At 52.5% G+C, this 13105-nt stretch overlaps 7 non-coding genes across 7 annotated transcripts; all 7 read right to left on the bottom strand.

Annotated features, from left to right (window-relative positions):
* Nucleotides 1-476: 476 nt before the first annotated feature.
* Nucleotides 477-557, bottom strand: LOC115303151. The gene has a single exon (XR_003913859.1). It is a non-coding gene; the product is annotated as a small nucleolar RNA SNORD115 (small nucleolar RNA).
* A 1861-nt stretch (nt 558-2418) lies between these two features.
* Nucleotides 2419-2499, bottom strand: LOC115303156. The gene has a single exon (XR_003913863.1). It is a non-coding gene; the product is annotated as a small nucleolar RNA SNORD115 (small nucleolar RNA).
* Nucleotides 2500-4352: 1853 nt separating this feature from the next.
* Nucleotides 4353-4433, bottom strand: LOC115303153. Its single transcript, XR_003913860.1, has one exon. It is a non-coding gene; the product is annotated as a small nucleolar RNA SNORD115 (small nucleolar RNA).
* Nucleotides 4434-6289: 1856 nt separating this feature from the next.
* Nucleotides 6290-6370, bottom strand: LOC115303155. The gene has a single exon (XR_003913862.1). It is a non-coding gene; the product is annotated as a small nucleolar RNA SNORD115 (small nucleolar RNA).
* Nucleotides 6371-8908: 2538 nt separating this feature from the next.
* Nucleotides 8909-8988, bottom strand: LOC115303154. Its single transcript, XR_003913861.1, has one exon. It is a non-coding gene; the product is annotated as a small nucleolar RNA SNORD115 (small nucleolar RNA).
* Nucleotides 8989-10854: 1866 nt separating this feature from the next.
* On the bottom strand, nt 10855-10935 carry LOC115303150. The gene has a single exon (XR_003913858.1). It is a non-coding gene; the product is annotated as a small nucleolar RNA SNORD115 (small nucleolar RNA).
* A 1856-nt stretch (nt 10936-12791) lies between these two features.
* Nucleotides 12792-12872, bottom strand: LOC115303160. Its single transcript, XR_003913868.1, has one exon. It is a non-coding gene; the product is annotated as a small nucleolar RNA SNORD115 (small nucleolar RNA).
* Between the last annotated feature and the right edge of the window lie 233 nt (nt 12873-13105).

Here is a 13105-nt window from a genome sequence, read left to right as displayed (position 1 = left end):
CAGAGGCATTATGTGATCCAAAGACCTTCTGCACAGGGCAGACTACCAGGGTCATACCAGCCACCTGTGAATAAGAAGGTGTTTCAGCTCCCGCAGTGGCTGGTGTTGCCTGGAGGCTCTCCTCACCATCCAGCCCATTGGCCCTGGGGCCTCTGTATAAGCGCCTAGCTCTCCACACACCTCACATGGTTGGTGGTCGGCGAGAGCCTGGCCAAGACAATGGTCCAAGCTGATGAAATACACAAGAGCACCACAGAAAGTGAGCTAAGGCTCAGAATGAGACATCCTTGGAGGTGCTTGCAAGAGGGACACACAGCACCAGGGCAGAGTCTTGTCTTTTTCTCTGGAGCCACAGCCACCTTGTTGAAAATGGCTGGGTTGTTTCGAGGGATCATGTCCTCGAGCCACAGGTGTGAGGGCTTCGAGTGGCCACGGGGCTTGCACAGGATTTTCCCCCGAAGATGGTGCCCTCCAGTAGGCCTCAGCATAATCCTATTGAGCATTATTTTTAGGTCATCATCTCTCTTCAAGACCATATGAATTCTCATCATTGACCCATCCCCAAGCATCCTTAAGCACTCGTGCCCCCCCCCCCCCGCACAGCTCAACCTGCTTACCAGGCGTCTTCTGTGTAGTTCGGGATGTTCCCTTGAGGGATCCCTTGGGGCTGTGCCAAATCTCTGACAATAGACCCTAGGTACATCATGGTGGGAGTTCGCTGAACAGATGCCTTCTCTGTGCAGAGAGAGGGAATACTACCATGACAATGCCATTCCCCTTGGTGTCTGATGCTCTGTCCATGGAGGAGATCCCTGAGTTCGGGTGGCCATGGGTTTCTTTGTGGTGTCCAGAAGACACCACAAAATGCAGGATGCCTCCGTGTGAGTTCCCTCGATGTTTGGTGTACGGGTGCACAAAAACTGAAAGTAGGGGCTTTACCACTTGTGCTGAGCAAGTCTTCATCTGTAATGACATCCATCCATCTGACCAAAATGTCTACCCACTAGATAGGGACATTGTTTGGGAGCAAAGGGATGCGAATGCAATGCTTTGGCTGGTGGTTCAGGACCTGTCCTTTGCCAGGAATGTGCGGAGGTGTCGTCCAGGCCCAGAGGGAACATGGACATCCAAGCATTTTGAGGCAGGTAATGGAATGGTGGGGCTCTATGGCCAGGTGATCACCTGGAGCCCTGGGGAGGGGCAGATTGGTCATCTGGCGTGCAAAGCACTGCCCAGGATGCTTTCCCTGTTGGATCCCCACCATGTCTCCTGGGGAGTTCCAGGGCCTTCCATGAATGCCACCAATGCATGCAATGTCCCCAACAAACACTGAGCTAGGTGCCGATTGGATCGTTGGTGACCATTCCAATATTTTCATTTAAGGTAAGCTCAGGGAGCGGGGTTAACACAGTTCCTGAGCGACTTGACCTCCATTTCAAGAGAGTGGGCAACACAAAGCCTATGGTGTGCCATGGATAGAGTCCCCCTACAGGCGGTAGACAACAAAGCATTGTGCTACTTGGGGAAATTCCAGTGGCCTGAGAAGGCATCCACCAAAAGTAGGCTTTTTAGGAAGGCCTGGAGTTAGGAGCCTGGGACTCCCTAAGGAGTCTTCACCAAGGAAGCAGCAGGCCATGTTTAGGGCACGGCCAGCCACTACCTCAAGGTGTCGAGTGACGTCCACCAAAGATGTCCTGGTTCTAACACAGGCCCCAGCGTCATCCCCCACACCCCATTCTGGGAAATTTGGGATGGAGCCTTGACCCAGGAGCAGGCTGCTAGGGAGGCACCCTTGCTGCCAGCAGTACCTGGGTCCCTCCCTCCATTTGACTCAAAGATACTGATTTCAAGCTCAGTGACCTTGCACAGTGTTGAGTGACACCAAGGGGACTTCAGAGAGTGGAACCCTCCAGGTTCAAAGGCATTCCTGGCAGGAACCATGGAGAAGTAATGCTATCCCGGCAGCCCTTCTGCTCAGGGCAGATGTTCAGTGTCACACCAGCCACCTGTGTTGAAGATGGGGCTCCGGACTTCTGCAGTGGCTGGCGTTGCCTGGAGGCTTTCCTCCCCATCCAACCCTTGGGTCCATGGGGAAGCTGACTACCCCCAGGCCTCCACTCACCTCACATTGTCAGCGACTGGGGAGAGCCTGGCCACAATAATGGTCTGGACCTTTGAAAGACACAAGGGCACCATGAAAGGTAAGCTAAGGCTAAGAATGCAAAATCCCTGGAGGTTCTTGTGAAGATGCACAAAGCTCCAGGCCGGGTCCTGTCTTGGGCCCTGGAGGCACAACAACCCAGTAGAAAGTGGCTAGGTTGTTTCCAAGGATTGTGTCCTCAAGCCACAGGTGCTATGGCGGCGAGTCACCACAGGGCTTGCACAGGTTCCCCCCCTCCCGAGTCGGTGCTCTCCATTGGGCTTCAGCATAAGCCTATTGAGCATAATTTTTAGGTCATCATCCCTCTTTGAGACCATATGATTTGTCATTTTTGACCCAACCCAAAGCGTCCCAGCACACCCATGCCCCCCTATACAGATCAACCTGCTTGTCAGGCTTCGATTGCGGAGTTCAGGATATTCTGTTGAGGGTTTGCCTTGGGTTTGTGCCAAAGCTCTGACAATTGACTCTAGGTGCACCGGGGGTTGGAGTTCACTGAACAGACGCTGGCTCTGTGCAGAGAGAGGGAGTACTGCCATGAGAAGGCCCTTCCCATTGGAGTCTGACCCTTTAATCGAGTGGGAGAGCCCTCAGTGCTGGTAACCACGAGTTTATTCTTGATGTCTACAAATGCCATAGAAGGCAGGATGCCTCTTGGCCAATGCCCCAGATGTTTAGGGTATTGGTGCACAAAAACCGAAAGCAGGGGAGCAAGACTTCATTGGTAATGGCATCCAGCAGTTCGAACATAAATATCCATCCACCAGAGAGGGACATTGTTTGGGAGCAAGGGGATGTGGAATGCAGTGCTTTGGGTGGTGGTTATCAGCCCTGGCCTTTGCCAGGAATGGGGGTAGGTGGGCCCACACCTGGCACAAACATGGGCATCCAAGCATTTTGAGGTGGGTAATGGAATGGAGGGGCTCTTTGGCCAGGTGAGCACCTGGAGCCTTGTGTAGGGGCAGACTGGTCGTCGGCTGGCAAAGCACTGCCTGGGACACTGCCCCCTTGGATCTCCTCCACGTTTCTTGAGAAGCTCAGTGACCTTCCATGAATCCCACCTGGGCAAGCGATGTCCCCATGGAATGGTGGGCTAGGTGCCGATGGGATCCTCATCGACCTTTCCAATCTCTGCTAATTTAGGGCTAGATCAGGGAGGGGGGCTAGCACAGTTCCTGAGTGATCCAATCTCCATAATAAGAAATTGCCAAGACAAAGCCTGTGGCATGCCCTGGATAGAGAGGAACCGACCCTACTTATAAGAGGCAACAAAACATCATCCAACTGGGGGAAATTCCAGTTGCCTTCTCAGGCCAAGCATCCACCAAAAGCGGGCTCATCTGGACGGCCTGGAGTTAGGAGCCTGGGACTCCCTAAGGGGTCTTCGCCAAGGAAACAGCTGGCCATGTTCAGGGCGTGGCCAGCTGCTACCTCACAGTGTTGAGTGACGTCCACCAAAGGTGTCCTGGTTCTGACCCAGGCCTCGGCATCATCCCCCACAGCCCATTCTGAAGAAAGTGAGATGCAGCGCTAACCTGGAGCAGGCTGCTAGGGAGGCTCCCTTTCCAACAGCAGCACTTGGGTTCCTCCCTCCATTTTACTCAAAAATATTGATTTCAAGCTCAGTGACCATGCATACTGTTGAATGATGCCATTTGGACCTCAGAAGATCAGGCCCTTCCAGGGTCTAATGCATTTCTGGCAGGAACTCTGGAGAGTTTTGCTATCCCAGAGGCCCTACTGCACAGGGCAGACCATCAGGGTCACGGCAGCCTTCTGTGATGAAGTAGGGTCTCCAGGATCCTTCAGCAGCTGACATTCCCTGAGGCTCTTTTCCCCATTCAATCTGTAGTTTCTGGGTCCTCTGAGTAAGCGCCAAGGCAGCCACTCACCTCACATGTTCTGTGATTGACAAAAGCCTGGCCAAGACATCGGTCCGGGTCATTGAAAGACACAAGGGCACCACGGAAGGTGAGCTAAGGCTCAGAATGGGAGGTCCCTGGAGGGTTTGTGAAGGGCACACAAAGCCCTGGGTGGGAACCTGTCTTGCGTTCTGTAGGCACAGACACCGGGTAGGTATTTGCTGGGTTGTTTCAAAGGACTGTGTTCTCAAGACTCAGGTGCGAGGGCCTCATGTCGCTGAGGGCTTGCACAGGATTCCCCTCCCCGCCCCAAGACAGTGCCCTCTATTGGGTCTCAGCATAATCCTATTGAGCATGATTTTTAGGTCATCATCTCTCTCGGAGACCATATAATTTGTCATCTTTGACCCAAACCAAAGCGTCCTTAGGCACAGGTGCCCCCTGCACAGCTCAACCTTCTTACTAGGCGTCGTTTGTGGAGTTCGGGATGTCCCGTTAAGGGTTTGCCTCAGGGCTGTGCCAAAGCTGGGAATTGACCCTCTGTGCCATGTGGGGCATGAGTTCACTGAGCAGACATGTACTTTTTGCAGAGGAGTACTACCATTACAAGCCCCTTCCCCACAGGTTTCTAACCTTTTTGTTAAGAGAGAGAGCCTTATTTTCTTTTGGACTTGAGTCCATTTGTGCTCCTTACAAGACACCACCAAATGCAGGAAGGCTGCAGCTGAGTGCACTAGCTATCCTGTGTATGGGTGCACAACAATGAGGGCTGAGGCTCCACCACATTGTGGTGAGCAAAGGTGCATTGATAGTGGCTGACAGGAGGCCCATCACAAAGGTCCACCCTCCAGATACAGACACCTGTTTGGAAGCACATTCACAGGGAACTTAGTGCTTTGCCTGATAAGTCCAGAACTTGGCCACCGTGAGGAAAGGGCAAAGGTTGTGCCCAGGGCCATCATGGTCTTGGGCGTCCAAGTACTTTGAGACAGGAAATAGAATGTAAAAGCTCTTTGGCCAGAAGAACACCTACAGCTCTGAGGAGCTAAGGCCTGACCAGCTGGCAGGCAAAGCACTGTCCAGGATGCTGCCTCCCTTGGATCCCCACCAGGATTCCTGAGGAGTTCAGGGGTCTGTCATGCATCCCACTGGGGCAATCTCTGTCCCCAAACAGCACTGTGCCAAGTGTTACTTGGAACCTCTTCAACCTTTCCAGTCTTTGTGTGTAAGTTTAGCTCAGGGAGAGGGGATAGCACAGTTCATGAGTGACCCTAACTCCATAATAAGAGGGTGGGCGAGACAAGGCCTGCAGCATGCCCTGGATCAAGAGGCACCCACCCTTCGTTTGTGAGGTGACAAAGCCCATATAGCTGGGGACAAAACCAGTGGCCTTCTCAGGCCAGGCATCCACCAAAAGTGGGCTCTTTGGGAAGGGCTTGCAGCCAGGAGACTGAAGCTACCTATGGGGCTTTAGTCAAGTAGCAGGTACTGCTCAAGGCATGTCAAGTTGCTTTTTCAAGATATCGAGTGACATCCAGCCAAGGTATCCTTGTTATGACCCTGGCACTGGTGTCATCTGCCACAGCTCAGTCTGGGAAATTTGGGATGGAGTCCTTTCCTGAGAGCAGGCGAGGGAGGCTCCCTTGCCAACAGCAGCACCTGGGTCCCTACTTCCATTGGACTCAAAGATATTGAATTCAAGCTCAGTGATCTGCCACACTGCTGAATGATGAACATGAAACCACAGGAGAGTGCACCCCTCCAGGACCCCCAACATTAATGGCAGGAACAGTAGAGGATCTATGCTATCCAGGCAGCCCAACACTGTAGGGAAAACCTTTGGGGTCAAAAGAGTCATCTGTGATGAAGAAAATGCCCCAGGCTCACTCACTCACTGGCATTCCCTGGAGGCTATCCTCACCATGCAACTGGGGCTTGTGATGGAGTGTCCAGGCATCCACTCACCTCACATGTTTGGCGGTCGATGAGAGTCTAGCCAGGATAATGATCCAGTCCTCTGAAAGACACAAGGGCACCATGGAAGCTGAGACAAGGCTCAGAATCTGGCATCCCAGGAGGTGCTCAAGAAGGGCACACAAATTCCCAGGGTGGGATCCTTTCTGGGTCCTGGAGGCACAGATATAGGGGAGAAAGACACTGGGTTCTATCGAGGGATTGTCTCTCTCTTTTGGAGTCCCAGGTGTGATGGCCTCTGGTTCCCCAGGGCCTCCACTGGATTCCATTTTGGAACTTTGCCCCCCCCATTGGACCTCAGTGTAATCCTATTCAGCATGATTTTTAGGTCATCATCTTTCTTCGAGACCATTTGTGTTCTCATCATTAACCCAATCCACAGTGTCCCCAGGCACCCATGTTCCCCACCCAGCTCAATCTGCTTACCAGGCATATTCTGTGGAGGTGGGGATGTCCCATTGACGTTTTGCCTCCAGGTTGCGCCGAATGTCAGCCAATTTAGCCTTGGGGCACCAGGATGGTGCTCTGACCAGAATAGCGCTCTGTGCAGAGAAAGGGAATACGGCCAAGCAAAGTTGTTTTCCAGGTCTGACATTGTGGCCAAGAGGAAGAGCCCTGATTGCATGTGGCCAGGAGTCCATTTCAGATGCCTAAAAGATGCCACCAAAGGCAGGAATGCTCCAGCTCGGTGAGCCAGATGTCCAGTGTATGGGTGCACAATACATGAGGGCAGGGTCTCCACCACAGTGTGCTGAGCAAGGATGCATTGGTAGTGGCAGAAAGCAAGCCCAACACAAAGGTCCACCTGCAGTATAGGGACAGCCATTTGGGAGCAAGGGAATATGGAATTCAGTGCTTTAGCTGGTAGGCACTGAACCTGGCCATTGCCAGGAATGGGTGGAGGTGGCGCCCAGGGCTGTTGCGGTCATGGACGTCCAAGAACCTTGAGGCGGGAATGGAATGGAGTGACTCTTTGGCCAGAAGAGCACCTAGAGCCCTGGGGAGCTGTAGCCTGGCCATTTGACAGACAAAGCACTGCCAGGGACACTGCCCCACTTGGATCCCCACCACGATTCCTGAGGAGTTTATGGGCCACCTAAAAATCCCACTGGGGTAAGCTCTGTCATCTAACAGGGTTGCACCAGGTGCCACTTGGAACCTCTTTGACCATTCCAATCTTTGTGTTTAGGGTTAGCTCATGGAGAGGGGCTAGCACGGTTTTCGAGGGACCCAAACTCCATAATAAGAGGATGGGCAAGAGGAAGCCTGTGGCGTGTCCTGGATTGAGAGGCACCCACCCTACACGTTCGAGATAACAAAGCGCCATATAGCTGGGGGAACAACCAGTGGCCTTCTCAGGCCATGCATCCTCTGGAAGCGGGCTCTTTGGGAACAGCTGGTAGCCAGGAGACTGGAGCTCCCTACAGGGTCTTAACCAAGCAGCAGGCACTGCTCAGGGTACATTAGTCTGCTAGATCATGGTGTCAAGTGATGTCCAACAAAGGTGTTCATGATCTGACACTGGCTCTGGTGTCATTCCCCACAGCCCATTATAGGAAATTGGGATGGACCCCTTCCCCAAGAGTGGGTGAGGGAGGCTCCCTTGCCCGCAGCAGAACCTGGGTTTCTCTCTTTTTGGGAGGCAACGATTGTGAATTCAAGCTCAGTGACCTGCCACACTGCTGAATGACACCCATGGGATTTCAGTCGAGAGGGTCTCTCCAGGAACCACGGCATTCCTGGCAGGAATTATGTAGGAGCTATTGTTGGGAGAAGAACTGCATCACCCAACTGATGGCAAAGCCCAGGGGTCTGACAAAAGAAGACCGCAAAGCAGTTCTCTGGAACCAAAGCTACCAATATCCTTTCTTCTAATCAATCAATCAGCTTATTCAATCAATTCAAATTTTTCTTAATGGGCCTTTCCCTGTAACTTAGCAATCAGTTAATCATTAAGAGCACTTTGAAGAAATCATGCCCCTGTAGTAGGTTAGAGTGGGCAGTTACCAAGAAAGTAGTCACACTCCAATTTCTCTAAAGAATAGGCCCTACCAGCTTCAGTTAACCTTACCAGTTTTGGCTCAAAGAATTGGAATAATAATATAAAAAATAACTAGCCCTTAAGGTTGTCAGACATAGAAGTAGTAAGATTAACGATTAATTATTTAAAGTAGAAAAGCAGTAATGCAAGGAAATAACTAGAAAGTTTTCTCCTGGATCAATTCCCTGAGAAATTTCTGATTGAGAAAACAATAGTTTGATGAAAACATATAGAGAGTAGAAAGCATATATAAGCTTGCTGAAAAATCAATAAACTTTCCAGATCAGATCACCTGAGCTGTCTCTTTCCATTCCTTTGTGCTGACACCACCTCTCCTTCAGGATACCCCTGGACCAGCTGGGGTGAGACTCCAGCAAGCTATAATATCCTGGCAGCCAAACTGCACAGGGAAGACTTTTGGGGTCTTGGCAGCTACCTGTAATGAAGAAGAGGCCCCGGGCTCATGCGCTGGTTGGCATTGCCGGAAGGCTGTACTCCCCATTAAACCCATTGCCCATGGGGCCTCTGACTAAGCACCCAGGCTTCCACTCACCTCACATGTTGGCAATCGGTGAGAGCCTGGCCAGGTCCTAACCTCTTTCAGGACCAAGCCAGCCTTGTCCGGTCTGCTGAAAGACACAAGAGCCCCATGGAAACTGAGCCAAGGCTTAGAATGCAGCATCCCAGGAGGTGCTCACAAGGGCACACAAAGCCACAGGGTGGGATCCTGTCTTGGGCCCTGGAGTCAAAGACACCAGGTAGAAAAACACTGCCTTGTTTCGATGGATTGTCTCCTTGAGCCTTAGGTATAAAAGCCTGTCATCTCCCCAAGGCTTTTACAGGATTCTGCCCCATAAGGTACTCTCCATCGAGCCTCAGCGTAATCCTATTGAGCATGATTTTTAGGTCATCATCTCTCTTTGAGACCAAATGAGTTCCATCATTGACACAACCCAAATCGTCCCCAGGAGCCTGTGCTGCCCACCAGTCTCAACCTGCGAACCAGGCATATTTTGTGGAGGTCGGATATGCCATTGACATTTTGCTTCTGGGCTGCACCAAAGCTCTGCTAATTTATGCTAGGTGCGCCAGGGTGAAGGTCTCCAACCAGAATAGGGCTCTGTGCAAAGAGAGGGAGTACTGCCATTAAAAAGATCTACCCCAGGGGGTCGTGGTCAAGGGGGAGACCCTTGATTTCATGTGGTCATGAGTCCATTCGTCATGCCCACAAGAAACCACCAAAAGCAGGAAGGCTTAAGCCTGGAAAGCTAGGTGTGCAGTGTATAGGTGCACAGTACATGATGGCAGGGGTTATACCACAGAGTGCTGAGCAAAACTGCGTTGGTAGTGGGAGACAGCAGGTCCAATACAAAGGTCTACCCACCTTATATAAACACCTGTTTGGGAACAAGGGCACTCGGAATTCAGTGCTTTGGCTGGTAGGTCCTGTACCTGGCCATTGCCAAGGAATGGGAGGAGGTGACGCCCAGGGTCAGCTTGGTCATGGGCTTCCAAGCACTTTGAGGCAGGGAATGGAATGGAGGAGCCTTTTGGCCAGAAGAGAGCCTGGATTTCTGAGGGGCTGTGGCCTGGCCATCTGGCAGACAAAGTACTGCCCAGAATGCCACCCACCTTGGATCCCCACCACGATTCCAGAGGTACTCAGGTGCCTGCCGTGCATCCTACTGGGGCAAGCTCAGTTCCCAAACAGCACTGCACCAGGTGCTGCTTGGAACATCCTTGAACTTTCCAATCTTTGCATTTAGGGTTAGTTCAGGGAGAGGGGCTAGCACGGTTCCTGAGTGACCCGAACTCCATGAGAGGGTGGGTGAGGCAAGGCCTGTGATGTGTCCTGGAACTAAAGGCACTAACCATATGCATGGGAGGCAACAAAGCACCGTCCAGCTGGGGGAAAACCCAGTGACCATCTCAGGCCAGGCATCCGCCAGAGGCAGGGGCTCTTTGGCAATGTCTGGCAGCAAGGAGATTGGATCTCCCTATGGGGTCTTAGCCAAGCAGTAGGCACTGCTCAGGGTGCTGCAGGCTGCTATGTCAAGGTGTCGAATGATGTCCAGCAAAGGTGTCTTGGTCCTGACTCTGGGTCCGGTGCCATCCCCTACAGCTCATACTGGGAAATGTGGATGGAGTCCTTCCCTGAGAGTGGATGAAGGAGGCTCCCTTGCCAACAGCAGCACCTGGGTCCCTCTCTCCATGGTGAGACCACATGGGACTCATCGATTCTGAATTCAAGCTTAGTGACCTGCCACACTGCTGAAGGACACCCATGGGACCTCAGGATTGCAGACTCCTCCATTGACAAAGGCATTCCTGGCAGGAACCACGGGGGAGTTTTGCTATTCCAGCAGCCCACCTACACAGGGCAGATGTTCGGGGTTGTGCCAGCCACCTTTTATGAAGAAGGGACCCTGAGCTCACTAGCTGGTTGGCATTGCCCAAAGCAGTTTTCCCATCCAGTCCATTGCCTGTGGGACCTCTGACTAAGCTCCCAGGCATCCACTCACCTCACATGGTTGGCGATCAGCGAGAGCCTGGCCAGGACAACAGTCCAGCCTGCTGAAAGACACAAGGGCTCCACGGAAGCTGAGCCAAGGATCAGAATGTGACATCTCTGGAAGTGTTTGTGAAGGGCACACAAAGCCCCAGGGCAAGATCCTGTCTTGGACCCTGGAGGCTCAGTCACTCTATAGAAAGAGCCTGGGCTGTTTTGAGGGATTGTGTCCTCGAGTCACAGGTGCAAAGGCCTCATGTCTCCACAATGCTTACACATGATTTCCCCCAAGATGGTGCCCTTGAGTGGGCCTCAGCATAATCCTATTGAGCATAATTTTTATGTCATCATCTCTCTTTGAGACCATATGAGTTCTCATCATTGACCCAACCCAAAGCGTCTCCAGGCGTCCGTGCCCCCCACACAGCTCAACCTGCTTACCAGGCATCGTCTGTGGAGTTTAGGATGTCCCACTGAGTGTTTGCCTTGGGGCTGCACTGAAGCTCGGCCAATTTGCTCTAGGTGCACCAAGGATTGGGGGGAGTTCGCCGACCAGACCAGGGCTCTGTGCAGAGAGAGGGAGTATTGCCATGACAAGGCCCTTTCCCAGTGAGTCTGATATTGTGGCCAAGGGGGAGAGCCCTGATAGCATGTGGCCGTGAGTTTATTCATGATGTCCATACTATGCCACCGAAGGCAGGAAGGGTCCAGCACTGTGGGCCAGAAGTCCAGTGGATGTGTGCACAATGAGGGCAGGGGCTTCTCAACAGTGTGCCAAACATGGCTTCATTGGTAATGGCAGACAGCAGGCCCAACACAGAAATCCACCCACCAGATAGGGACACTTGTTTGGGAGCAAAGGGACACGGAATGAAGTGCTTTAGGTGGTGGGACCCAGCCCTGCCCTTTGCCTGGAAGGGGCAGCGGTGGTGCCCAGGGCTGGTGGGGACATAGGCATCCAAGAATCTTGAAGCGGGGAATGGAATGGAGGGTCTCTTTGGCCAGAAGAGCATCTGGGACCCTGCAGAGCTGCAGCCTGGCCACCTGGCAGGCAAAGCACTGCCCGGGATACCACTCCTTCTGGCCCTTACCATGATTCCTGGGGAGCCCAGGGGCCTGCCATGCATCCCACTGGGGAAAGATCCATCCCCAAAGAGTGCTGCACCAGGTGATGTTTGGAACCTCTTCAAGCTTTCCAACCTTTGCATTAATGGTTAGCTCAGGAAGATAGGCTTGCATCATTCCTGAGCAACACGAACCCCATGGTAAGTGGGTGGGCAGGACAAGGTGTTTGGCATGCTCTGTATTGAGAGTTACCCACCCTATGAGTGGGAGGTGACAAAGCCCTGTCCAGCTTGCAGAAAACCCAGTGGCCTCCTTAGTTCAGACATTCACCAGTAGTGGGTTCTTTGGGAAAAGCTTGCAGCCAGGAGACTGGAGCTTTCTACGGGGTCTTGGCCAAGCAACAGGCACTGCTCAGGGCACGTCTAGCTGCTATGTCAAGGTGTCGAGTGATGTCCAGCAAAGGTGCCCCGATTCTGACCCCACCTTGGTGTTGTCCTCCAAAGCACATTCTGGGAAATTTGAGATGGAGTCTTTCCCTTAGAGTGGGCATTGGAGGCTCCCTTGCCAACAGCAGCACCTGGGTCCCCCCCCCCATGGGACTCAGCGATAGTTACATTAAGCTCAGTGACCTGCCACACTGCTGAATGATGCTCATGGGATCAGGAGAGCAGGCCCCTTCAGGGACCCCGGCTTTTCTGGCATGAACCTCAGAAGATCTATGCTATCCTGGCAGCCCATTGCACAGGGACAACACTCAGGGTGGCGCTAGCCATTTGCGACCATGACGGGGCCCTCATCTCTCGAATGGGTGATGTTGCCCATAGGCTCTCCTCCCTGTCCAAACCATTGCCTCTGGGGCCTCTGGCTAAGCGCTCAAACATCCACTCACCTTACATGTTCACTGACTGGCATGACCTTGGCCAGGACAACGGTCCAATGAAAGACACAAGGTCACCATGGAAGCTGAGCTAAGCCTCTGAATACGGCATCCCTGGAGATGCTCTGGAAGGGCACACAAAGCCCCAGGTGGGATCCTGTCTTGGGTCCTGGAGGCCCAAAGACTGGGCAGATATTCCCTGGGTTCTTTTGAGGTATCATAGCCTCAAGCCCCATATCCCAGTGCTTTGTGTGTGCCACAGGTCTTCCACAGGATCAGGCCTCAGGACAGTGCTCTCTATTGCACCTCAGCACATTTCTATTGAGCATGCTTTTTAGGTCATCATGTCTCTTTGAGATCATATGAGTTCTCATCATTGACCCAACCCAATCTGTCCCCTGGTTTCCTGCCCCCACATAACTCAACCTGTTCACCAGAGTTGGTTTGTTGAATTAGGACCATCTTGTTGTGCAGCTGGTTTGGGACTGTGCTGGAATCTTATCTAATGTTCCGCAGTTTAGCCAGGATTTGTGTCCAGTCTCGGGTTCTGTACAGAGAAAGGGACTTCTACCATGACAAAGCTTTTCCCCAATGGCCCTGATCTTGTGGTCTTGGG

The sequence above is a fragment of the Suricata suricatta genome, chromosome 9 (genome assembly GCF_006229205.1).
Source record: "Suricata suricatta isolate VVHF042 chromosome 9, meerkat_22Aug2017_6uvM2_HiC, whole genome shotgun sequence".
Lineage (NCBI taxonomy): Eukaryota > Metazoa > Chordata > Mammalia > Carnivora > Herpestidae > Suricata > Suricata suricatta.
This window is presented reverse-complemented; position numbering and strand designations above follow the sequence as displayed.